At 44.4% G+C, this 25,943-nt stretch overlaps 1 pseudogene; it reads right to left on the bottom strand.

The window, feature by feature from the left end:
- Window positions 1-1,543: 1,543 nt before the first annotated feature.
- Window positions 1,544-7,031, bottom strand: LOC122733356 (annotated as a pseudogene).
- Between the last annotated feature and the right edge of the window lie 18,912 nt (window positions 7,032-25,943).

The raw sequence follows: 25,943 nt of genomic DNA, 5'->3' as shown, positions 1-25,943 counted from the left end.
ATTGCCTCCAGGATCAAATATCAAATATTCTATCTTTTAAATCTCCTCATAATCTGGCTCCTTCCTACCTTTCCAGACTTCCTACACTTTACTGCTCTCCACATACACTACAATCCAGTGACACTGGCCAGTCTAGTCACTTGGCTCTAAATCTCTTGATACTATAACTTTTCACTGGCTGTGCTATGCTGAAAATCCTCTCTCTCTTCACCTCTGCTCCCATGGTGGGTGTATCTTGTGGCCTTAAAACTACTGTCATGGATATGAAGGAAGTAGGCCAGAGATAAGAAATGGGAAGTGTGAGGGATGAGCCATCATCATGGACTCCTTACTCACTCACTCACACTCTCACTCACTCTCACTCTCACACTCACACACTCACTCTCTCTCCCTCTCTCTGTCTGTCTCTCTCTGTGTCTCTGTCTGTCTGTCTCTCTCATCCCACCCACTTTATATCCAATGACAAGCCTTAATTGATCCTACCTCTAGAACATCCACTCCTGACCCACTAACACAGCCCCCACCCTGCTACAGGCCCTCATTACCCCTAGTACATCTTACTTGGGCTCTGTGCCTCAAGTCTCTTCCCACTCAGCTCTTAAGGTGATTGCCCTTTAAAGAATAGGTCTAACCATTTCACTTCCCCACTCAATGGTTCTTTATTGCATGAAGGATCAGGTAGGAATTCCTCACTTGGGCATTCCAAGACCTTCACCATTTGGCTACAAGCTAACTTTCTGGTTTTTCTAACCCTAACCCTAAATTCTTCATTCGCTATTTGGTTTGTCCATCACCCATTTCCACGCCTTTGTACGTGCTTGGAATGCACTCTCTCCTCAGTTTCACTTTTTAGAATCTCTAGCTTGCTTTAAACCCTCAGCTGAAACATCCCCTTCTACATTCCCCCAGCTTCTTCACACATTACCTTGTTATTTTCTCAAATACATTAAGATGGGAGAGGCATCATGGTGTGGTGTAGAGAGCTGGTCTTAACACATCTGCTTGTGGGATTTCTCTCTGTATTCTCGCTAGCTCTCTAAGTCTAGATAGTTCTCTAAGACCATACTTCCTACCGGCACTGATAGAGGTAGTGTCCCTGTGTGGGACACCTGGGAGTTCCCTGTAGTAGTGAATCATAGGTCCAATCCCTATCCATAGAACAGGTTCTGTACCTGTTGTTTCCCCAGGTAAAATGTAAATTTCTTGAGTACAGGAATGTCTTCAGTGCATAGTACAGTGGCTGGCACATAGTAAGTGCTTTTTATTAAATTTATCAATTACTTGAATATAAAAACAAAATTAAATAACTAATTAATTGGGATTTGTGTCAGACCACCAAGAGGTCTTTTTCACAGTTGAAGTTATTTATTTCAATGCATTCTATCTCCAAAAATTAATTATGAGAACTCTTTTGCCATCTCCACACTTGTGAAGTAAGACCCTGGGGCCATCCCAATGATGAGTCTCGGTTCTGGCCAAAATGCCACCATCAAGGTTTCTCTTGTCTACCGATTGCTTCCAATCCAGATGTTCAAAGAGTCTTTCATCCCCAAAGCAAGCTCAGAACAGTTGGTTCAGGCATTCTGGGGTCTGCACCTCTCCTAAATCCCACATAGAGCAAGAGAAGGATGAAGCCCTAGCAGATGGTGAACTGGTCACCCCAGAAGGGGGGGGTATCACCAAAATAGTTCAATAGAACAAACAAAAAATGAGAGCCACTGAGTAGAGCTGCTTTGGATGGTTGCCAGACAAAGACAAGAATCATACAGAATGAGATCATGTGAATGAGGGTCAGTCTCTACTGGTGGAGAGGTCATCCACATCAGCAAGATTGCCAAGCCTTCAAATCACTGAGAAAAACATTATCTTTCAATGAGAGGCAAACCAATATAGAATGGACTGTTTCGGGACTAGTGGCAAGCTGGTAAATGTTCAACAACCGGCTCTCTGAAAATGCATGACATACTTTAAGGTTTCATCTGCATTGCTAACGTTTTCTCCATCACTTTCTCAGATCTAGACTATCAACAAGACAGTAAGTCAAGTCCTGGTTTGTAGAACTTGATGCTTTCTGAGGTATAAATGCTTGTATTGACAACTTCAAAATCCTTTCTCTCAACTATAAAAGTCAAGTTCACTCTAGCACACCTGTGATGCTAGACCCATCAATGGATGCTTTCTAGTGAAGGCAGAATTGTTCTGGTCAGGCATGGCTCAGATGAAGTGACCTCTGGGGTCACTTCTGGTACTGAGATTCTGGGATTCTGGGTAGAACCAAACATTCAGATAACCGTCAATGGGCTCTTGAGCTCATTAAATGCCAGGGGAAGAGAAAAGATAAGGGATCAAAGGCTCCCAAGTTTTGAGCTGAAAGGGAACTTTGAGATCATTCTAATTGACTGTCCTCATTGGTTTTGAATGCAGATCTCCTGATTCAAAAGCAAGTCCACTGGGGGCAGCTAGGTGGCACAGTGGATAGAGGACCCAGCCCTGGATTCAGGAGTACCTGAGTTCAAATTCAACCTCAGACACTTAATACTTACTAGCTGTGTGACTCTGGGCAAGTCACTTAACCCCAATTTCCTCACACAAAAAAGCAAGTCCACTTTCCATGGTGCCTAGAACATTGGTAAGAGGAGAAGCAAAGAAAAAAAAGAGAAAGCAGCCAGAAGTCAAGTCAAATCAACAATAATTGATTAACCATTTACTTTGTACCAGGCACTGTGCTGAGTGGTAAGGATGCAAATAGTTTTAAAAACCCCATTTTTCCTAACCTCATGGAATTTGCATTCTAATTTTAACTGAAATTTGGAGAAAGCCATAGAATCCAGAGGCAGAACTGAGGAGGGAGAGCATTCCAGGCATGAGGGAGAGCCAGAGAAAATGCCTCAAGTTGGGAAATAGAATGTCTTTTGTGGGGAAATAGCAAAGAGGCAAGTGGCAAGTGTCGCTGGATTGGGGGGTGGGTGGGGAATCAAGTATAAATGTAAGAAGAGAATAAGGTACAAGGGACTTTAAAAGCTGAACACATTTTATATTTGATTCTAGAGGTAGTATGGAGCAAGTGAAGTTTGTTGAGTGCGGGGGCTGGGGTGGGGGGGGGAGTGGAGAGCGAGATGACCAGATCTGCACTTTAGGAAGATCACTTTGGCAGCTGAATGGAGAATGGATTAGAGTAGGCAGAGACTTGAGAGGCAGGCAGACCTACCAATAGCTATTGCAATGATCAAGGCATGAGGTGATAAGGACCTGCACCACAGTGGGGGCAATGCCAGAGGAGAGAAGGGGAAATGTATGAGTGATATTATAAAGGTTGAATTGACAGGACTTAATAATTGATTGGATGTGGTAGGTGAGAGAGAGTGAAGAATCAAGAATGGCACCTAGGTTCTCAGCCTGGGTGACTGGGATGATGGTGGCACCCTTGACAGCGGTAGAAAATTTCAGAAGAGGGGAAGGTTTTAGAGGGGGGAAGTTAAGGAATTTAGTTTTGAACCCATTAAAACAAGGAAAGCCAAGCCCACAATAGAAAGGGGGCAAGAGAGGAACCCCACCAATAGTAAGTAGCTTCTAGGTCCCTCAAAGGGCAGCTATGTGGCACACTGGATAGAGTGCTGGGCCTCAAGTTAGGAGGACGATAGTTCAAATCTGGCCTCAGACACACACTAGCTGCATGACCCTGGGCAAGTCACTTCACCCTGTTTGCCTCAGTTTCCTCATCTGTCAAATATGCCAGAGAAGGGAATAGCAAATCACTCCAGTATCTCTGCCAAGAAAACCCCAAATGGGGTCACAGAGAGTCAGACACAACTTAATAACAAAAAGGTCCCTCAGAGACTACCCTCTCTCCAGCTTTACCAGCTCCCTACCCTCAGGCTAGCATCTGTGCTCATCTTGCAAAATCCAACAAGTGAGACCTTTCCATACACCAAAGGGGTGTATACCTGGCCCGGGTAACACCAAAAGTTTGCAGGTGTGGCCCACCCCACAGCATGTTCTCTCCCTGGAACCCGCTGGTTTTTGAGGAGGCGATGACTTACATTCTAATTATGGTAGAAGAAGCGGTCATTCAGATTCCCGATCCATGGCTGCAGCTGTCAACACCTTGGGAATCCACCCCATCTACATGGTACTTAGTAAAGGGAGGGAGAATTTGTGCACAAGCACAAACCTTCCATGCATTGTCTAAAGATGTGAAAGATTTCCGCTAACCTAGGCCTGGTCCCTGATCCTCCTTCACTCAGCTTGTGGTCAGGGGCCATGAATTTGCTCTCCATGCATAGAATGAGCTAGAAAGTCTCATTTGTCACATATTACTCCCCATTGGTCCCACTCTACTATAGCCAAATTGACCTTACTTATGTTCCCTGGGTGTGACATTCCATCTCCCACCTCCAGGACTTTGCACAGATTAGTTGTCCTACATGCCTGGCATGCACTCTTTCCTCATTTCCACCCTTTGAGAATCCTTAGCTTCCTTCAAAGTTCAGGCCAATTGCTACTATCTACACCAGATATGTCTTCTAACCCTAATTTCCCCAAGTTACTAGTTTCCCACCCCAAAATTACTTTGTATTTGCAGATCTCTGTACATGCTTCTCACCCCTACCCCCAAAAGAGCTTCTTGAGGAAAGAGACTTCTGGTTTTGTATTTCCAAGTCCTAGTACATAGTAGACATTCATAAATGCTTGATAAATGAATGGCCTTTACCACCTGCACCCAGTCACAGTTATGTCACATTGAAAATGAGCCCACTGAGAGCTTTGCAAGAGAACAAACATTTTTTAAGCACTTATTGTTTGTCAGGAACTGTGCTAAGAGTGTTATAAATAGGATCTCACTTGATACTCACAACAACCCTGGGAGGTAGGTGGTATTATTATTGAGGAAACTGAGTCTGATAGAGGTTAAATCACTTGGGTTCATACGACTAGGAAGTGTCTGGGATTGGATTTGAACTCAGGGCTTTCTAACTCCAAGCCCAGCACTCTATCCACTGGGCCATAATTAATTGCCCTGGAGAGAGGAGAGTTTACTTCTTAGTTAGTGAACCCTCCAAGCAGAAATTTTTCAGTAACACTATCCAATGGAGGCTTGATGGCAGTCCAAGGAGACCCAGAAGTACAGAAATTATCCTGAAGAGGAATGCAAGGGAACCCATCCCCAAAAGGTTTCCCCAACTCCAAATGGCACTATTTCTTGCTGCCATCCTCACTTTCCCAAAGACGGTGGGAATACAGAGGAGGATACTGTGCTGTGTTGGGAAGTATACAGGACCAGAGATCAGGAGACTCAGGTTCCATTACTGGCCCTGCCAGCATGGCTGATCTTGCTACTTATCCCACCTGTAGGCAGTGACTATCCACCACCAGGGGACGTTATAATGGTCAACAAAATCCCCCATTCCACTCAGGTCAGCTTGTCACTCACTTAGTTGTACTCCCTGCATGCACTATGCCTGGGGTGTGTCCCATCAAGTCACTTGACTTTGCTCCACCCCACCCCCACTAGCCATTACCCTTCCATCCCCTCCCATGGTGAGTAATCTTTCTGAGATCATCACTACTTTATGAGACATTTAATCAAACAGGCAAGAGAATCCTATACCTGATAATATCCCAGCACCCACCCACACCCATCAGTCTCTGCTTTGACATCCCTAGAGCTTCAGTTCACAGGTGCTTCTGACTGGGAGTTGAGTAAACTGGTTTTCACTCTCAAAATGGGCAGCCATTCATGCTGAGGAACACAGGAACTTCAGAGCACCGAGACAGCTTTTTGTCAATTCTGTTTCCCCCAGCTCCAAATCAGCCTTCTCCCTCATTTGAAATCGGGCACACACATTGACCTATGCCTCTTTCCCTTGTGTGGTCAAAGTCTGTTGGGTTTCTTGGCTTTCATTGGACCTCCAATGGAAAATTGGGTAAAGGTGAACAACGGGCTGGTTCAGGGTGCACTGCCACCATCTAAGAGTTCTCTCTTCCAAATGCCCTGCCCCAGGCTGTCACCATCACAAGTACCATGGGTAATTCATGTGTAAAATGAGGCACTTGGACAAGACAGCCTTGAAGGTCCCCTTCAGCTCGAACTGTATATTTATAATCACAGACCGTAGACCCACAATTTGTCTACTCACTATAATTAATGTATTAATCAGCCCATATTCAGAAACTAATCCAGGACTTTCGGTACAAATTTTTTAAGTGTTTTCTTAGAAATGGTACTGGCAGAGAGCCATGACATCAGCAAATCCTATCAAGGAGACCAGCCATCATGCTTTTGAAGATTGACAACATAGTAGGGCTCCTTAATAGGGATGATCCCAGAATCCAATGCAAAAACAGTCCTGTGTTTAACAAATCGAAATGGGTTCTTGCATCCTCTGTCTCCTTAGTTAATTTCCCTTCCCTCCTCACCAGAATTCTTTCTTTGTGTGTCTTCAGCATGATTTCTCCACTAAGGTAAAGGAAGCTGCTCTACCTCACCCGCCCCTAGCTACACCGTGGAGCTCTCCTGACATCTTCTCCTGAGGTAGCATCATAGGCTTCCAGGGGAGGGCTGGCACAGGCAGGTTCTACCAAGCTACAAAGGCTTCCAAGACCCAGCCCAGCAATAACCTAGTCCAAGAAGCAGTGTAGTGAAGGGCAGGAAGGCTCAGTGCTAGGTTGACCACAGAGTGATGAATTTCCTTGCCATAGCTATTCATTGAAGAAGGCTAGTAAGATACATTCTGCATCAGTGGGAGGGAGTCCCCACTGGACAAAGGCATGAATGCTTGGGAAATTGAATTAACCTATCTTGTGGTCTGATTTCAGCCTCTCATCCAACTGGCTCCACGCCACCAAACAGGAGCCATACTTCCCCCTCAGTTTGCCACATCCTGTGAAGGCAGGTCAGCCAGGGTTCTCTCTTCTCTCACGCCCTCTCACAGGGGCTCTGGGATTGGTCTATTTCAGTTTGACAGGCAGCCACTAATGATCTCTAGCCACTTTTGCATTTGTTTGGCTCTAGCTTTGTTCAGCTTTTCCATCCCAGGGGCTTGACTGCTCCAACAGCGTTCAGGTCCGCCTGCTTTGGCTTTGAAGTTGGGACTTCAGAAGTGGCTGGTTCCTCTGTGCCCGAAGCCCATCGATGGGGCCCCTGTGGGGCTGTTTGCATTTCTTCAAGCCCATCTGGCTGTTTGCAGCCCTGGGCTGGCTGAGAAGCTCTCCACTGGGATGGAAGGAATTGTCCTGTTTGCTGATAAGGAGCTCTCTTTGCTTGAAAACTTTTGTTTTGATTTCCATTGGAGGGAAGAAATAAAAGGAATTCAGCTTGGCAGGGGTGCTCATCCCCCCTGCACGAAATGCAATGACCAGCCTGACTCCCTCTTCATTGCTTACCATCTCTGAGACTTTCTTCTTCTGTAAAATTGGACATACTAATACCCGTAATACCTATCTCATAAGAGGTGACAATCAAATGACATCATGTACATAAAGCAAACCTTTAAAGCACTTTGCATTATGATTATTGGCCACAGCTAAATACTGACCAGCCCTGTTCGAGGTCCTGGACCAAGGTGGGGATCTGTTAAGTGAGAGACACAAGTCTCCCTGGATCCAGATCTCAGGGGTTGAGCATCACCAGCCTGGCTACTGGTCCTACTCTAACTATAGCATCACCATGCTCAAATGTTCTTTTAGAAATCAGTTAGTCTCAGTAATGCATTGTTGGTGGAGCTGTGAACTGATCCAACCATTCTGGAGAGCAATTTGGAAAGGGCTATAAAGCTGTGCATACCTTTTGACCCAGCAATACCACTTTTGGGTATTTTTCCCAAAGAGATCATAAAAAAGGGGGAAGGAGGGGGCAGCTAGGTGGCGCAGTGGATAGAGCACTGGCCCTGGAGTCAGGAGTACCTGAGTTCAAATCCGACCTCAGACACTTAACACTTACTAGCTGTGTGACCCTGGGCAAGTCACTTAACCCCAATTGCCTCACCAAAAAAAAGGGGGGGGGGAAGGACCCATGTGTACAAAAAAAATTTATAGCTGCTCTTTTTGTAGTGAAAAGGAATTGGAAATTGAGGGAATACCCATCAATTGGAGAATGGCTGAACAAGTTGTGGTATATGAATGTAATGGAATACTATTGTGCTGTAAAAAAGAATGAGCAGGAGGATTTCAGAGATACCTGGAAGGACTTACATGAACTGATGCTGAGTGAGAGGAGCAGAACCAGGAGAACATTGTACACAGTATCAACAACATTGTGTGTTAATTAACCGTGATAGACAAGATTTTTCTCACCAATCCAATGGTACAAGAAAGTTCCAAAGGACTCATGATGGAAAAGGCTTTCTGAATCCAGAAAAAAAAAAGGAACTGTGGAATATGGATGCTGATCAGACCATACTATTTCTTTTGTTTTGGGTGCTGTTGGTTTTTTGTTTTGAGGTTTTTCCATTTTGCTCCGATTCTTCTCTTATAACATGACTGATGCAGAAATATGTTTAATGTTATTATGTATATACAACCTATATCAGATTCCCTGCTGTCTAGGGGAGGGGGGGGGGGAAGGAGGGGAGGGAGGGAGAAAAATTTGAAATTGGAAATCTTATATAAACAAATGTTGAAAACTATTTCTACATGTAACTGGAAAATAATAAAATACTTTTATTTCTAAAAAAAGAAATCAGTTAGTCTCCCCCCTCATTTACTAATGGAGGACACTGAGGCTCAGAGGAAGAAAATGAAGCCCAGAGGAAGGAAGAGCCTTTCCCAAGACTCACACAGTCAATTGCTAGGCCAAGTTGCAAACTGGTCTTCTTACTTAAAATCCAGCACTTCCCCGCCCCCCGCCCCCCCCCCCCGCCCCCCAGCCCTAACATCACACTTCTGTGGTAAGACCTGAGTTCACCTATTTCTCACAGTAGGGATTATTGCCTCCCTTTATACAGCTTCATAGTCACCTTAAGGCACTAAAGTCCCATCAACGTGCACGAAGGGTCCTTCTGACTTCATGTATTTCTGAAGACCTTGAGAGTTACCACATCTCTCCCCATATTCTGCCCAGAAGCACTTCTACATGGAGATAAGCCCTAACCCCTTTCCAAAGAAGCCAAGTGCCTGTATCCTTGTCAAATGTTCTTGTTGTGCCAAGACAGAGTATATAGCCTTTTGTTAACTGCTCCATGACTTGTGAGCATCTCATTTCATACCAACATCAAGCCTCGAGTATAAGCGTTGGCACTGGAGACCCTTCCACCAGCTTCCCTTGTATGCCAGCTCCAGTAACCAGGCCTCTGTCTTGCATGCCCATATTTGAAGTCCTGCCTTACTCCCCTTCCTGGCACTCCCTCTATGCCTAGGGTCCAACCTTGCCTTTCCTGGTTTTCCTGTGCACTGGAGCCCTGTACCTGAACCCCAACCAATGCAAAACTCCCCTTCTACCCAATGCCTGGCTTCCTGTTAGGTGCCCCAATGTCATGCAATACCCATCTAGTGCTCAGCTATGGCCACACAGCTAGTAAGGAGTGGAGGCAGAGTTCAAATCCAACTCTGCACCACTCTGAGGATAGCCCCTGCCTGTCTGGAACCTGCTCTATTTCAGTTCTCACCCCAGGAATAATAGCTGACAGTTATATAACACTTTACATATACCAACTCTCACTTGAGCTTCACAACAAGCTTGTGAGGTAGATTCTATAGGTATTACTCCCATTTCTCAGATGAGGAAACTGAGGCTTAGAGAGGTGAAGTGGCTAATAAGTATCAGAGGCAGGATTTAGAAGTCCCCTTTGAAAGACCAGTATGTCACACACTGACTAGATCCTTCTGCTTCCAGACAGTAGCCCTACCCTTGGTCTGGTCTGTCCCACCATGAGAAAAGTCCCAGTTCTTACAGGAAATAGAAAAATACAGGAGTTGCAATACAGAGAATCCTCTGAGTTTCCAAGCCTAGTCTTTCCTGGTCTATCCTCCCTTCCTACCTGGTACCTCCTTCCTTTCCATCCTGTTCCTTCTCTGGAATTTCATACCTATAATCTTCTCTCCTAAACCAGATACTGTCCACTTTCTCAATGATTGTCTACTTACCTATAGCTAAGGGTTGGGGAAAAATCAAGTCAAACCTGAGTTGAACACCTTCCCTTCCTAAAAGACATGTGAACTGCTCTGTTCCTGGTGAATGGACCCAGGAGTTCCAGTAAGAGCTTGGTGTGGTCTAATGCCAGGCCCTGGGAAAATCTTGAAAGACCATCACGAGTTCCCTTGTTCATGACAGAGCCCAAAGATCATTGTACCCAACGTTCTCTTGAACCATCATTATGGCTTGAATCTCTCTTACTTTAGACATTTCAGTCTTAGTACTGGTGTGAGGATATTGGAAAGCAAACCTCATTTGGTGATGTAAGTCCTTGTCTTTGGCTTCTCTCACATCCTCCTCACGTGTTGCCCTGTCTCCCATTGACTATCTCCAACTAAGCCATGTGGTTTTCCTTTTAACCTACCAAATAAAAAGAACCTATTGCTTTCAGCACTGACTGCCCCCTCTAATTCTTCTGCAAAACCCCTTTCATCCAAGGCCTCCCTCCAGCCCTTACAAACAGGTAACTTTCCAGAGGAGGGAGTGAAAAGAGGGAGAATGAAGAAAGCCAAGAGCAAACTCCTGAATGGAACATTTGAAGTGAAAAGAAATTCATCAGAGCCTAATTAAATAGGAAGCCTTTTCTTCCAGAGGAAGAATTGAGAAACGTTTGTGATTAGTGCAAACGGGCTTTCAGCTTCATTAGGAAGGAGTAGGCTGACTGCATGTCTGTACCTGTCTTCATCTGTTTTCATTGGGTTAAATTTGACTTCAAGGCCTAGAACTGCAAACTTCCCACACTCATAACAACCTTAGGGTTCTATGGGGGCAGTATTGACTGAGCGGAGTAGAGCATAGTTATGGAAGCCAACAAAAGGGGCCCTACCAGAAGAGCCATTGTGGACAACATGCCTTTCTGGCAGGGAATATGGGAGAACTGACTTGGGATCATGGACTTGTCGATCTGGGGCCTGGGCCTATGGGATCTCAGGTTTGCATGTCTGCAATCCACTGCCAAAGTGAATCAGAAACATCAAGCCATTGGCTACACAGAGATGAAGTTTTCAACTCTGGCAATTCATAAAGCCCAGTCCCTGGCATAGAAGAGGGAAAAGGACTCACGTGTACAAAAATATTTCTAGCAGCTCTCTTTGTGGTGGCAAAGAATTGGAAATTGAGGGAATGCCCATCAATTGAGGAATGGCTGAACAAGTTGTGGTATATGAATGTGATGGAATACTATTGTGCTGCAAGAAACAATGACCAGGAGGAGTTCAGAGAAACCTGGAAGGACTTACATGAACTGATGCTGAGTGAAGTGAGCAGAACCAGGAGAACATTATATACAGTAACAGCAACATTGTGTGATGATCAACTGTGATAGACTTGGCTCTTCTCAGCAGTGCAATAATCCAAAACAATTTCAGAGAACTCATGATAGAAAATGTTCTCCAAATCCAGAAAAAAACCATTGTGGATTCTGAATGAAGATTGAACCATACTGTTTCTACTTTTTGGCTGCTTTTTTTTTTCTTTTTTGAGGTTTTCCCCTTATGTTCTGATTCTCCTATCACAATATGACTAATGTAGAAATATGTTTAATATGATTGTACACATATAACCTATATCAGATTGCTTTCCGTCTTGGGGAGGGTGGGAAAAAATTTAGAACTAAAAATCCTATTAAGACAAATGCTTAAAACTATCTTTACATGTAACTAACTGGAAAATAAAATGCTTTTATGACTTAAAAAAAACAGCCCCTGGGGTGTGGAGTTTGGGATCTGTACCAAGAGGGAGGGAGTCCTAGATCCCTGGAATGGTAAAGCACATTTTTATCAAACTTTATTGTCAGAAAATGCTTTATACACATTATTTTGTTGAGCCACATAGTAGCCCTGCAAGGTAGAAAGTATAAGAATTATAATCCCTATTTTATAGATAAAGAAAGTGAAGCATGGAGAAGATAAGGGATTTTCACAGGGCCAGACATTGGGGTGGAAGTAGTGTAGTTCAGAAGTCTTTTCAGCTTCCCCCAACCCACATGTCACCCAACTATGGGAATGTGACTGGTACTTGACCCCACAGTGTTTCTCTAACCTAAGGTTGACATCATTTAAACCAGGTTATGGTCAAACCAAGTCCCCTTTATATCTGATCCTTGTTTGGTGATCCTTATAAAGCCACAAATCCTCCCAAAAAGATAGGTTCCTCCACTCTCAGAAAATCCCCATTTTATGAAGTAAACTCCAAGCAGAAATCATCACATCAACAGGGGCTGAAACATGGCAGGGTTAGGCAGAGGCATCCAGAGAAGCTATGATTACTTGGGGCTTTCTGAAGTTGCATTCAATAAGCAAATAATCATGAGTTCCACCCCCAGCTCAACTCCTTCTCTGTACTGTTCCACTTCCTTGCCAGTAGCCTTGTCCTCCTCAAAAAGCCTCCTCCTTACAGCCTGCTCTCTCCATTAGTGAGCCCCTGGAAAGGATCACCCTTCCATGGGGAATCCCAGCAACACTCACTTCACTCCCAGCTCAACTCCTTCTCTGCAGTTCACTCTTCACCTCCTCAGCAGCACCCTTGCCCTTGAATTACTACCCTCCTCTCCACTTCCCAGTTCCCCTTTATGTTTTGTCTTCCCCTATTAGAATGTCCTCCATCTCATTTTCTTGTACTTGTCTCCCAGAGATTAGCACAGTGCTTGCCACATAGTAAGTGCTTAATGAATGTTATTTTTATCATTTATCTATCTTCTGTCTCTTCATTGATCTACCCCATTTGTCAGGATATGGGAATCATTTGAACTTGATAGCTCACGTCAAGATATATGGCTAAAGAGTGACAGAAATAAGACTCAGTCCTATCTCTTCTGACTCTCAAGCCTCTTTCCTGCTGTACCCCACTGATTCTGAATCAATGACCCTAAGGAACTGACAGGTCATAATGTGGAAATGGGATTAGGCTTGTGCTGGTTGGCCTCAAAGTGCAGAAAGAAGAGCAATGGGGAGAAAGGGCAGGGCAGAAGACTTGGGCTTGATATAAGAGGGAAAGGGCCTTTCTAACAGTCTAAAGAGAATTGGAATTGTCCAAAGGTAGAATAGGTTTGCTAAGTCAAATATGTACAAAGGTTTGCTACTACAAGCGAACTTAAAACCCTTTAAGTGGAATCCTAGCCATAAAGGGGGAACAACTGCAACATTTTCATAAATTCTTGAAGGCGACACCTTCCTAGATGAACAGAGCTTGAGGACACGTGGGCAGATGATACCTTGTATTTCTCCCCCTCCCCTGGTCATGCTGTTCCTTTTTGGAGCAAGGAAATTGCGCAAAGCTGCTCTCAAGTATAGCCAGAGTCAGTCATGGGATAAAACAGATTCCTCACTGGTCTTTGTCTGGTGATGTTTTCTTAAACCTCAGAGTTCCACTCTCCATGAAGATGAGAAGGGATCATTCAGCATAGCACCACTGAAGGGAGCTCACTACCTTCCAAGGCAGTCTATTCTACCTTTGGACAACTCTGATTGTTTTTGTCAACTCTGTTAGGCAGGCCTTCTCCCCCTTAGATCAAGCCCAAGTCTTCTGCCCTTCCTCTTCTATCTAATTGCTCTTCTCTGCTCTCTGAGGCCAACCAGCGCTAATCCCTCTTCCATATAACAATCTTTTCAATATTTTGTGTGATTGGTTTGGGGCTATACGGGAATGTAGAGATAGATGAAGAAAGGGAGTGCCATCCAGGGAAGGTACCACCTGGACAAAGTCATATAGGTAGCAAGCCTCAGAGCTAGAATTCAACCTCGGATCCTCTGAGTCCTAAGACTAGGGCTCTTTACATTTCACCATGCAACTTTCACACCCCCACAAGTCTTCTCTTCACTGTCAATGTTCTGCTCATTCACCCAATTCTCATGGAGTAGTGCCTCAAGACACTTCACTATTATGGTTGCCTTCCTCTGGATGTTCTCAAGCTTCTGAATGTCCTTCCTACAATGTGGTACCCAGAAGCGAGCATGAATCGAGATGTGGTCTGGAAGACCCTAGTCCTAAGGTACTCCACCTCTCTCCATGCAGCCTAAGGTCACATTAGCTTTCTTGGCTGCCAGATCACAATGTTGACTCATCTAGATCTTGCAGTCCACTAAAACCCCAGATCTTTTTCAGATGGCCTGCCTTCCCTAGCTTGGTCATGTGGCATGGATTTTTTTTTGAATGGAAGACTACTTGTTCCCAATCAAACTTCATCTTGTGTTGGAACCAGTGACTTGGATCAGTTTTCCAGGGGCACAAATAAATGGTTAAGCCTACTATAAAAGCCCATGGTGGTGAATGGGAAATTCAGGGAGAATGGAAGACTAGAGGAAGGAGGAAAAGCTCCAGAGAAAACCTAGATTTGGGAGATGGGAATGACTTCCTCGGGACCCAGCCAAGACAATTCAGACAGCAGCAACAGGAAAAAAAGTTCTCACTTTGCCCTTCCCTCAATTTGCCCAGCTTGGAATGTGAGCTAAAGGGCAGGAGTGGGGGGTCAAAGGCTAATAGCCAATTAGCAACTGGCAGCACTTTAGTACAAGCCAAGCCACCAGCATCAGGCAGGGTCAGGCAGGGCTGGAGGTGGCATTACTGGCAGCTGGCCGACATCAAGAAAGGAGTCGGCTTTCTGAAACTCTGAGATGTGAGGATGGGATGCCTTGACAGCCATTAGCTCTATGTGTCATTCCCGGCATCATTCTGTTTCCATGACAACTGGATTAACTGGCTGGCCGGGGGAGGATGCATTTCCCCATCTATCATCACGAAGGGTTCTTGCCTTTCATATGGCCTTTCCAACTGTCCTTAATAGGAATGTGTGACTGTCTGCTCCCCTGACGCCTTCGATCCTGTTATGTCCTGTGTATATGCTGGGGCCTTGAAGGGAGCTGGCCAGGAAGAAAGAAGGGCACTGGGCTGTCTTCTCATAATTTTTAGAAGCAATGAATTTTCCTTAATGTAAAATATCAACACCGCTCCTCTAGTTGACCTGCAGACACCTCTACCCCAGGTATCAGTGAATGTTAGAGCTCCTCTGTCCATCAGCCCTCTGCTCCCTGTCATTACAGAGGGGAGAGAAACTCAACTGTTTAGGAACATGGCTGGCCAGTAGCTACTTATCAGACACTCCTTGAGCAGATAGCAGGATATAAACTCTGGGCATTCCATCTAATCCTCTCCCCATCAGGTTCTTCTAAGCCCAGGTGTGGCAGAGGGTTTCGAGGGGGGAGCCTTCATTTTGAGTCCAAGGATATGAATCTGAGTCCTGATTCTGCCACTTCCTGCCTGGGCAGGCAATCTGGGCCAAGGGTCTTTCCCCCGTCCAAAAAGTGAAAGAAAAGGTTAAAGTAGGTGAGCTCCAAGGTCCCTTCCCGCTCAAGACTGATGATCCTATGTGAATTAGGTAGTCAGATTTGATGGCCTTGAGGTCCCTTCCAACTACAGATCGAAGATTCTGTGAGGCACTCTCCCTCTCTCAACTCCTGGATGACCTTGGATAAGTCACTTAACCTCTATAGACTTGGGTTTCCTCATCTTTAAAATGGGGGAGTTGGACTGGATATGTCCAGATACAGATACCAAAGTTTAGGCAATAAATTAGAGGTTCTAATATGAGGAGACAAATTAGCCTTCATAAATATCAATGACTTGGTGGGATAAGGCCCACACTTGGGTAATGACTCTAGAAATATTTCAAAAGGAATAGATGTATATGGAAGCTGGGGTGACGTTGTATATTAAAAAGGTGTACTCATGTTAGTAAATTTACGAACCCAGGGGTTGGTGGGTGAAGCATGACAGAGATTATTTGGGTGAAGGTTAAGAGAGCGAGAAATAGAAGCCATTTTGTCACTAGAGTATACTATAGACCATCTGGGGAAGAGGAAATAGACCAGATCACAAGCCTGGCATGGAGGTATGATATAGTAGTGTTGAGGAACTTCAACTATCCAGATACTCACTGGAACACGAGCTCCCTCTCTGCCCTGTATCACTCTTGCTCTCACTCTTCCCCTTCCTCTTTTCTTTCTCTCTCTGTCTGTTTCTGACTCTGTCTCTCTTCCCACACTCCTCTTTTCTTTCTATCTCTGTCAATGCCTGTCTGTCTCTGTCTCTCTGCTGCTTTCTGTCTGCACCACCCCCATCTCTGTATCTGTCTCTCTCCCTCCTCTCCTCTTTTTTATGCGTGTGTCTGTCTCTGTCTCCCTCCCTCCCCCTACTCTTTTCTCTCTGTCTCTCTCTGCCCCTCTCCCTCCTTGCCCCCCTCCTTCTCTTTCTCTTTCCCCAAAACAGAGCAGCTAATGATTTCTAGGCGTCTGTCACTATAGTAACTTGATGGTAAGATACAGCTATTAGCCTATCACACAGAAGTAAGTAGAGCCTGCCTTCTCCTTGACCCTTCTTATACTGTCAAGTAGCCTGGTAAAAGATTTCAGGGAAGGCCAAGTGGGACTAGCCAGGGCACACCCACAGCAGAGCCAGGACAAATCATGGGTGTGCCCTTGGTGAGGTTTTCAAATTTCTGCCCCCCCTCCCGGGGCATTATTATCCAGAAGGCTTTGAATCTTCACAGTAACACACAGGACTTTGCTTACCACAAAATAAATCCCCACAGGACAAGAAAAATGGATTTTCTTTGCCATGAAAAATATGTGTAGCTAGACAGAGTAATACACTAACTAATCCCTCCTTTCTCCCCCATCCCTAGCTGTTGTCTGTACCTTAGAAAGCTGCCTACCTTGCCTGTCTCCCACTCCCCTACCCACTGCCACCTTTCAGCTGTGGTCCCAATCATGTATCCAGGGATCCATCCATTTCTCACATCCTGGACAGGCACAAAAAAGGTGGGTGCCAGGTGCCAAGGGGGTAAAGAAAATTAATGGGGTTAAACAGAGGTAGGTACAGCGGGCAGGTCCCAACTCTCCATCGAAAGGAGTCTACTGGTGCTACCCTGAGAAGAGGAATCATTTAGGCAAGGACTTTGTTTCAGTATTGGTCAAAGTTGGGAGGGGGAGCCATTGGCCATAAATCTTAGGGGTGCCAACGCTAGTATAGAAGGAAGGAAATAAATATTTAGTAAGCACCTACTGTGTGCTAAGCACTTGACAAATGTGATTGCATTTGAACTACAAAACTGGGAGGCATGAGCAAAGGTTTTAGGAGAGGAAGACTTGTTGGAAGAAGGACCCAAAGCTAGAGATCAGGAATAATAAAACACTCTCCATAAAGTCCCAGCCTTGGCCCGCTGAGACACAGTTCCCTTAACTTTGGCAATTGGGAAACTATCCTAATCCTTCCCTGATGCCTGAGGTCACAGAGCTCCTGGAAGATTATGCCAGAATATTCTTCAGGAAACATTTCCCTTCTCCTCTGGAATAGGATTCATGCCCCAAGATACCAATGCATTAAGCGGATTTTTAATGAAGGCATTCCAGCTAACTTCTTCTGTCCTAATACTCAGGACACATGAGATTATCAGAACATAAACCTGCAGAGTCAGAGCAACCACTCTGCCTCCATTTCACAGAGAAACAAAATGAGGACGAGAGGGGAAAGTTGGCTTAACTGTGGCCATATGGCAAGCCAATAGCTGAGGAAAAATTCAACTCATTAAATATATGTCAATGATAATATTAATGGGGGCAGCTAGGTGGCACAGTGGATAAAGCATGGGTCCTAGATTCAGGAAGACCTGAGTTCAAATCCAGCCTCAGACACTTGACGCTAGCTGTGTGACCCTGGACAAGTCACTTAACCCCAACTGCCTCACCAACAAAACAAACAAAAGAGGAATATGGGAAGACTTCCCCTCTAGAACTCATTCTCCTGACCCATGGTAAGTCTGCCTGATATGCTCTCTTTCACCCCTAGACTTGCCAAAGAGAGGCCAGGAGAGGTGGGCAGACAGCACCCACTTCCTGTGCCAGAGCTTTGTTGGCTAAGCTTGGCTTGTGTCAGCCTAGTGGGGTGGTGGTGGGGAAGCAGTGGGCAGGAAGGATGCATCTGGGGGGCTTCTCCTGGGCTACACATGTGTGCAGTACAGTGGGACTCTTTGATATTTTTCCTCTTCCTCCAGGTTGGAGGGAAGCATCTATCCCCAGAAGTTCAGTCACTTCAGCCAAAAAGAACTAGCAGCAAGACGAGGAGTATGCAGGGCATTGTTGGCCAAAGTACTGCCCACAGTATGGGGAGACCTGAGTTTTCTAGAGGTGTCTGGCAGACCCTCGTCATTTGACCCCCGGATAAACCATTCCCTTTAAGCCTCAGTTTCGTTATCTGCATGGTAGGAATGATTCTCCCTGCTCTCCCTGACTCACCAGGATATTCTGAGGTTTCAATGAGGCAGGACACAATAAACTGGAAATTCCTGTGCCCATGTAAGTGTCTGTTCTTCACTGGGCTAAAAGGCCAAGGCCAATCATAGGGCTCCACGTGCATTTCTAGAAACCATTTCCCTTGAGAAGGCCCTTATTGGCTCCTTAACAAGGGAACAGAAAGAGCCAGAGGCTGGGGAAAAGTGGACGCAATTTTGCCAAGAGTGGAGGCATCAGAATATCAGGGCTACAAGGGATCTCTAAGGCCATGAAGCCAACCTGCCCAAGAATTCCATCTATAGCAGCCCTGACAAGTGAACTTCTAACCTCTTCTTGAAGTCTTCCAGTAATGGGGGACTCATGACCTCCCATAGCACCCCTCTTGTAGTTGTTCCATCTTTTGGAGCCAAGCAAGAATAGACCTCATCCTTTCAAATGCTTGAAGGCAGCTACCATATTCTCTGCCCCACCGCCAATCTTTTCCTCTCCAGTCTAAAGAATTGAATTGGCACACACATGACACGGTTCTAAGTCTCCTAACCATCCAGTCCCTTCTAAATGGACCTTGCCCCACCATTGTGGTCAGTTCCTTCTAGACAAATTCGACTTTATCGATGCCCTTCCTAAAACATGGCACCCAGACCCAGACATCATTCCTCAATGTGCTCTGGCTGAAGCAAAGGCCAGTGAAACCATTACCTCCCTTATTCTGGATGCCACTTGAGTGCTTCAAACTTCTGGCATGGAATCAGTGAACAACTGCTTCAACCATGCAGATTGCAACTCTTCCTTAAAAGCCAGTAGATGGTCTGTGAGAGTTGCCATAGCCAAAACATTCATCTCACTGTGACCAACCTAGTGCCAATAATCACTTGGAGCCTCTCCAAGTAAATGGGGCTGATCCTGGGACAAAAGTCATACATTCCATGCCATACTTGAAGCCTTTTCAGTTTTGTGGGAGCATCGTGAGCTTATGCTCTATTGGCATAGTCTTCTAGAAGCCAGGATCATCTCCACGCCAAGATGGAGCACATTGGAAAGTGGCAGGCTAGATGCTATGCTTAGGTTAACTCTACTTAATAGGTAGTGAGGCCTAGCAGTCAGAGCAGCAGCCTTGGGGGTGGGAAGACATAGGTTCTAGTGCCGTCTTTGACACATACCTAGAATGTGGTCAAGGAGAAGTCACGACCACCCACAGCTGGAGCCAACTCTCTCTACAACTACAAGTTGTCTTGGCAGAGAGAATTTCCTCATTTGGGAGTTCCCTATACCAGTGAAATCAGAGGGCCAACCCTCCCACTGAGGTGGCATTAAAGCTCCCAGTTCTTTCTCAGACAAATTGTTGCGCAGCTCCACGTGCTCTAATTGTACGGCTGAATTTTGAGTCCAAGTATAGAACTTCACCAGGGATTCTCAGGGGTCCCAAAAGGCCTGATCGACTCTACACTGTTAAGGTTCTGAGTCATAATAACAGTAAAGAAAATGAAAACAAAATAGGGCACCAAAAATGAAGTGGTACCTCATTTTAATTTCTTTCACAGATGTGTTTTTGCTTTGCCAGCCACTTTCTGAATAAATACATTATTGTATTTAAATTGCTGTTATATTGATGTGTTTTATATTTACCTCACAGTCATTTGCAGATACACCACAACCCAATTACACACACACACACACACACCCCTCGTAACAAGAAATGCACATTGTAAGCCTTTGCTTGTAACAAAGAAAAGCTAAACAAAAACAATCAACACAGCAACCACATATGCAACATTTTACATCCCTAGTCCTACCCCCTACACACACACATACATATATCTATACCTCTCTAAAGAAAGGAAGGCAGTGCCAATTACATTAATTACTGCAGAAAAATCTTGATTTGGAGCAATGTCATAGCTGATGTGGAACCTTATTTGATCAATTGGAGGTCCCCTTGGAGCTCATAGGGTCTCAGGAAGGGGGTAGCCCCTCTAATTGACTCAAGATTGGATATTTCTTCTCCACTACTTTAACAGAGTTTTGATGTTATCAACATAGGTACAGTTTCAAGTGATGCAAATTCCAGCCCATCCTATATGACTCTTATCCATGGATTCCCTTAAATCCAATTCAGGGTCATGCAGGGGCCAGTTTGTACCAGCACATGAGTGCCAATTGTTAAAATTTCAAGGTGAGTGTGTCTGCTTCAGGAATCAGTAAACACTACAAATCAGGGCTTGACTTAGTGTTGTGTTTATTGTCTACACTTAGGAAATGGATGTTAAAAATATTAATAATGCAAATCAAATAAAAATGTGTTGAATGTACTTTTTCCACCAGACATCTGGTTCTTAACATTTGCCATTACATGCCTGCTTAAATACCTCCCACAATGTCCACCCAATGTGCTAGGAGTCTTTTTTATATCATTTTGACATTAGAAGAACCCAAATGGAGGCCACGGGTCATTCACTGGTTATCTCTCCCTCTTAACACATTGCCAATCTATCTTTGCTTCTGATCAAACATGTTTCTGATGCCATCTTTTGCACCACTTCTCCCACATAATTACTACTTTGTAATGTGTTACAGCCTGCTCATGCCCACCGTGGACCTTTTCATTACCCTCTGGGTGCCCCTCAATTTCACTGCTTTAGAAAATCTAGTATTCCAGGGCTCAGACAAATAGCATCACCAGAAGAATGTTGGCATTAAAAAAGATGGGCTTCTGTTTCCAGGAGATACTTATCAAAAACACTAGACAGTTTCCCAAAGACGCTTTCCAATTATCCCTAATCTAATAAATGTCATTTTATTAGACATTATCCAACATTTAGTCCTGTGGAGACTTTTTTTAAAATTCCAGCTGCATCATCCGGTATGTTAGTTATCACTCCCACCTTGTAGCTGTAGAATTGTCATTTTTTGTCCCCAACAAGAGACTTTATGTTTATCCCTACTGAATTTCATCTTCATAGATTCAACCCACTGTTCTATTGCCTATCAAGAACTTTTTGAAGCCTGGCTCCATTATCCAGTGTGGCAGCCATCCTTACAGCTTGGCATTTTCTTCAAATCTGATTGATGTGCCCACTATGCCTTTATCTAAGTCACAATAATATGAAACAACACAGGGCCAAGCACAGATCCCTGGACCACTCTACTAGTGCCTTCCAAGTCAACATTGAACCATTCATTATTATTCTTTTGATCTGACCATTCAATCTGTTCAAAAGTCACTTACCTAACTGTGGTATTGGTCCAGCCATCTGTCCATCTTGTGCCTGAGGATTTCGTGAGAGACTTTGTCAAATGCCTTGCTGAAATCCAGATATACAGAATCCCCTTGATCTGTCACTTGAAGAACCCTACCAAAAAGGAAAACGTCTTAGGCTGGTAATACCTATTCTTGATAAAGTCCAATTGACCCCTTAATGTCACTTCCCCACAAGGTAGTTTTAATTTTTTAAAACTAATAATAGACATTTTTATTTAAAATTTTGAGTTCAAAATTCTATCCCTCCCCTCTCCCTTCCTTGAGGCAGTAAGCAATGATATCTAGGTTATACATGCGCCATTATGTAAAACATCACCATATTAGTCATTTTGTATAAGGAAACTTGAATAAAAGAAAAAAAATGAAAGAAAATTAAAAAGAGCCTGCTTTAGTCTGTGTTCAATCACTAGCAGTTCTTTCTTTGGAGGTGGATAGTATGCTTCATCATTAGTCTTTTGGGATTGTTCTGGATCATTGTATTGCTGTGAATAGTTGTCATTCACAGTTCTTCAGCAAACAATATTACTGTCACTGTGCACAACATTCTCCTGGTTCTGCTCACTTTACTATACATCTGTTCATACAAGTCTTTCCAGGCCTTTCTGAAGTCATTCTGCTTGTCATTTCTTAAAGCACAATAATATTCTATCACTACCATATACTGTAGCTTGTTTAGCCATTCCCCAATTGATGGGCATTCCTTTGATTTCCAATTCTTAGCCACCACAAAAAGAGCTGCTAGAAATAATTTTGTACAAATTGACCTTTTTCTTTTTTGGGGGATGTCTCTGGGATGTAAACCTAGCAGTGATATTGCTGGATCCAAGGGTATACACAGTTCTACGGCCCTTTGGGCATCTATACACAAGGTAGTTTGTAAAAGAATCCCTTCTTGTTGTCCTTTGCACATTGTTTTGTGAAGGGCAATGAGGGTTAAGTGACTTGCCCAGGGTCACACAGCTAGTAAGTGTCAAGTATCTGAGGATGGATTCGAACTCAGGTCCTCCTGAATCCAGGACCAGTGTTTTATCCACTGTGCCACCTGGCTGCCCCTCATCCTTTGCACATTCTTGACACTATTCTTATGAGACCATCCCACCTTGGCTTTGATATTCTCTGCATAAATCCTTTAAATCTGACCTAGTCAATGCATTCCCTGTGCAGCCACCTCTGTCCTTTGTAACTGAGGGTTCTTAAAGTGTGTGTGTGTGTGTGTGTGTGTGTGAGAGTGTGTGTGTGAGTGTGTATGTGTGTATGTGTGTGTGTGTGTGTGAGAGAGAGAGAGAGAGAGAGAGAGAGAGAGAGAGAGAGAGAGAGAGAGAGAGAGAGAGAGAGAGAGAGAGAGAGGGAGGGGCAGGTTCCTCTGTAGCAGGCTGGTGAAGCCTCTGGACTCCTTTTCAGAATCATGTTTCTAAATGCAGGCAAATACAGAAGATTAGAAAAGACCAATTTGGTGGAAATCATGCTGTAATTTTTTCCCATCCAAGTTCACAGATTCCCTGAAATATATCTACGGACTCCCTAGGGGTCCATAGGTCTAAAGTTAAGAAGCTTCTCTTTGGACAGTCCCCATTTTTCCTCATGAGAATTGTGTTTGTGTCATAAGAATTTTGCTCTTCAAAACCTCTCATCCCTTTTGATTGGACTTCTCCTGTACAATTTTAGTCCATGGAATCCTACCTTGCCTTTCTCTGAGCATACATGTCACACTACTCCCAATTAATTTATTTACTACTCCCCTTATTTATCAACTAAGAAATAGTGATGCAGTGCATAGAGCACTGGCCCTGGAGTCAGGGGAACCTGAGTTCAAATTTAGATTCAGATACTAGCTGTATGACCCTGGGAACGTCCCTTAACCCTGATTACCTCAAAAAAGAAGGAATGTTCACCTTGTCCCAAAATCCTTGACACAAACTTTAAATATCAGTAAGACTCCCCTTGATGATTCTAGGGAAATGATCCCACTAATCTCAGTTTTCCAGAAGCCAGCCCTTCTTCCCTGCTTGGGACAGCTCTCTGTTTGGGGGTCATTCTTCTCAAAGTCAGGCAAATACTGGTCCCATAGTCCTTTGGAATCACTGCAGCTAGAGATCTGGGTGGGGCTTATAGGAGCCCAAGATACAGGGTTGGGAAGCCATGGTCAGACAGCACAGTCATAACTGGGTATCTGCCCTAGGGCACCAAATTGATAGGATGCTGATAGGGCTTGCATCCCTTTAGCTTGGGCTCAAATGAACTGAAATACAAAGGCTTTCCTCCCCAGCAATGGTGATGCACCAGCATCCCAGGGTCTCTCCCCCACCCCAAATGAGGGTATGTCCCTGGGGTTCTTTGTGGTACTTGCCCCAGATACAAAGATCACTAGATATGACCCTGTTCCTCAGCTTGGCCACCTTGGAAAGGCATTTCAATAGACCCACCAAAAAACCTGAAAGAACCCAATTTATTGGGCAATTTCTTCAGACATGTTAAACTACCTATATATAAACCCATCACACCAGACGTACCAGTAAAAAAACAATCAATGAAATTAATTTTAAACACCAAGGAGAACAAGGTAGAAGGTAAAAGCAAAACTATTATCCAACCAACATTTGCTAGTGAACTAGTCACTTAATGTAACGCAGTAGACAGAGTGCTGGCCTTCAGACAAGGAGAGCTGGTTCTAATCTGAGCTCTGACATTTACTAGCTTTGTTTTGGTGGGTGACTCACTGCAAGGTTCTGAGGCTCTATTTCCTCCTCTGTATCAGGGGAATAAATGTGTTCCCTACTTCTCAGAGATGCTGTGGGGAAAGTGCTGTGTGAACCACAAAATCCTAAGGGAAGAGGAGTTCCTAGGATATCTAGTGACATGCTAATGTGATGTAGAGGTATTTCTTGGCTCCACAAACCCCTCTATTGCTGTCAGATACTAGAAAGGGCCAAGGAAACGAAACTCTGCTCAAGACATCTGTTGGAAAAGCTTGTGAACTCTTAGCATGAGAAATAGCCTCTCATTAGAATGGGTCTAACACTCAGGATCAGTAGCTCTGTAATGAAGGCCAGACCTCTGCTAGTGCCATGACTATGGTCAAATAACTACCTCTAAGCCTCAGTTTCCTACCTTGTTGAATGGAGAGAATGATGCTTGCCCAGGACTGTTGTGGCTTAGTCCCACTGGTAGAGTCTTATCTCTGACATTACCTTTCATTTACACTATATAGATGTTGTATGTGGTTGTTGGGGGTCACACACCTAGTAAGTGTCAGGTGTCTGAGGTCAGATTTGAACTCACGACTTTCCGAATCCTTCTGAATCCAGGGCCAGAGATATCCATTGAGATACCTAGCTGCCCCTTCAACAAATACTTTTTAAATGCTTATGCCTGGTTTGAAGGAAGGAAAGATGGAATGAAGAAAGGAAGGAAGAAAGGAAAGAGAGAGAGATAGAAGGGAAGGAAGAAAAGAAGAAGTAAGTAAAGGAAGGAAGGAAGGGAAGGAAGGAAAGAAAGGAAGGAAGGAAAGAGAAAGAAAGAAGCAAATGAAGGCAAGAAGGAAGAAGGAAGGAAAGAAAGAATGAAGGCAGAAAGAAGAAAAGAAAGGAAGGAAGGAAGAAGAAAAGAAGGAAAGAAAGTCTTCCCCTTAAGGAGCAGGTCACCGTAAATGTTGGTTGATCTAGTAAGATGGAATATTTTGACTCTTGGTGACCCATTTGGGGTTTTCTTGGGAAAGATACTAGAGTGGTTGGTCATTTCCTTCTCCTGCTCATTTTACAGATGTGGATACTGAGCCAAACAAGGTTGAGTGACTTGCCCAGGGTCAAACAGTTAATAAGTGTCTGGGGGTGGATTTGAACTCAGAAAGATGAGTCTTCCTGACTGCAGGTTCAGCACGCTCTCTCTACTGCAGCACCAGCATAGTTGTCTTCCCTATTAGAATGTGAACTACTTGAGGGCAGGTAGTATGCTTTTCCTTTCTTTGTTTGACCAGAACTTAGCACAGTGCCTGGCATATGGAAGATTTAAAAAATGTTTGTGGACTGGTCAGCTGGCTTAAGCACTTTACAAACCTTGGCTCCCCTTAGAAATTTGGGCCGCTGCTTAATGAAACCCTGATGAGGAGAGAGGCCTCAGTGCTAGGCTTGGGGTGCCCATGAATAAGGCAGCCCCTGGCTTTTAAGAGTTGCCAGTTTACTGGATTGTAGCCAGTTTGCTGATATTCATCAAGCATTTATCCAGCGCTGGAAACATAAAGCCAAAAATGCAACTATCCTTGGCCTCAACTGGCCAT

Source organism: Dromiciops gliroides, chromosome X (genome assembly GCF_019393635.1).
Source record: "Dromiciops gliroides isolate mDroGli1 chromosome X, mDroGli1.pri, whole genome shotgun sequence".
NCBI lineage: Eukaryota > Metazoa > Chordata > Mammalia > Microbiotheria > Microbiotheriidae > Dromiciops > Dromiciops gliroides.
The sequence above is the reverse complement of the archived record's forward strand: the minus strand, read 5'-3'. Positions and strand labels throughout refer to the sequence as shown.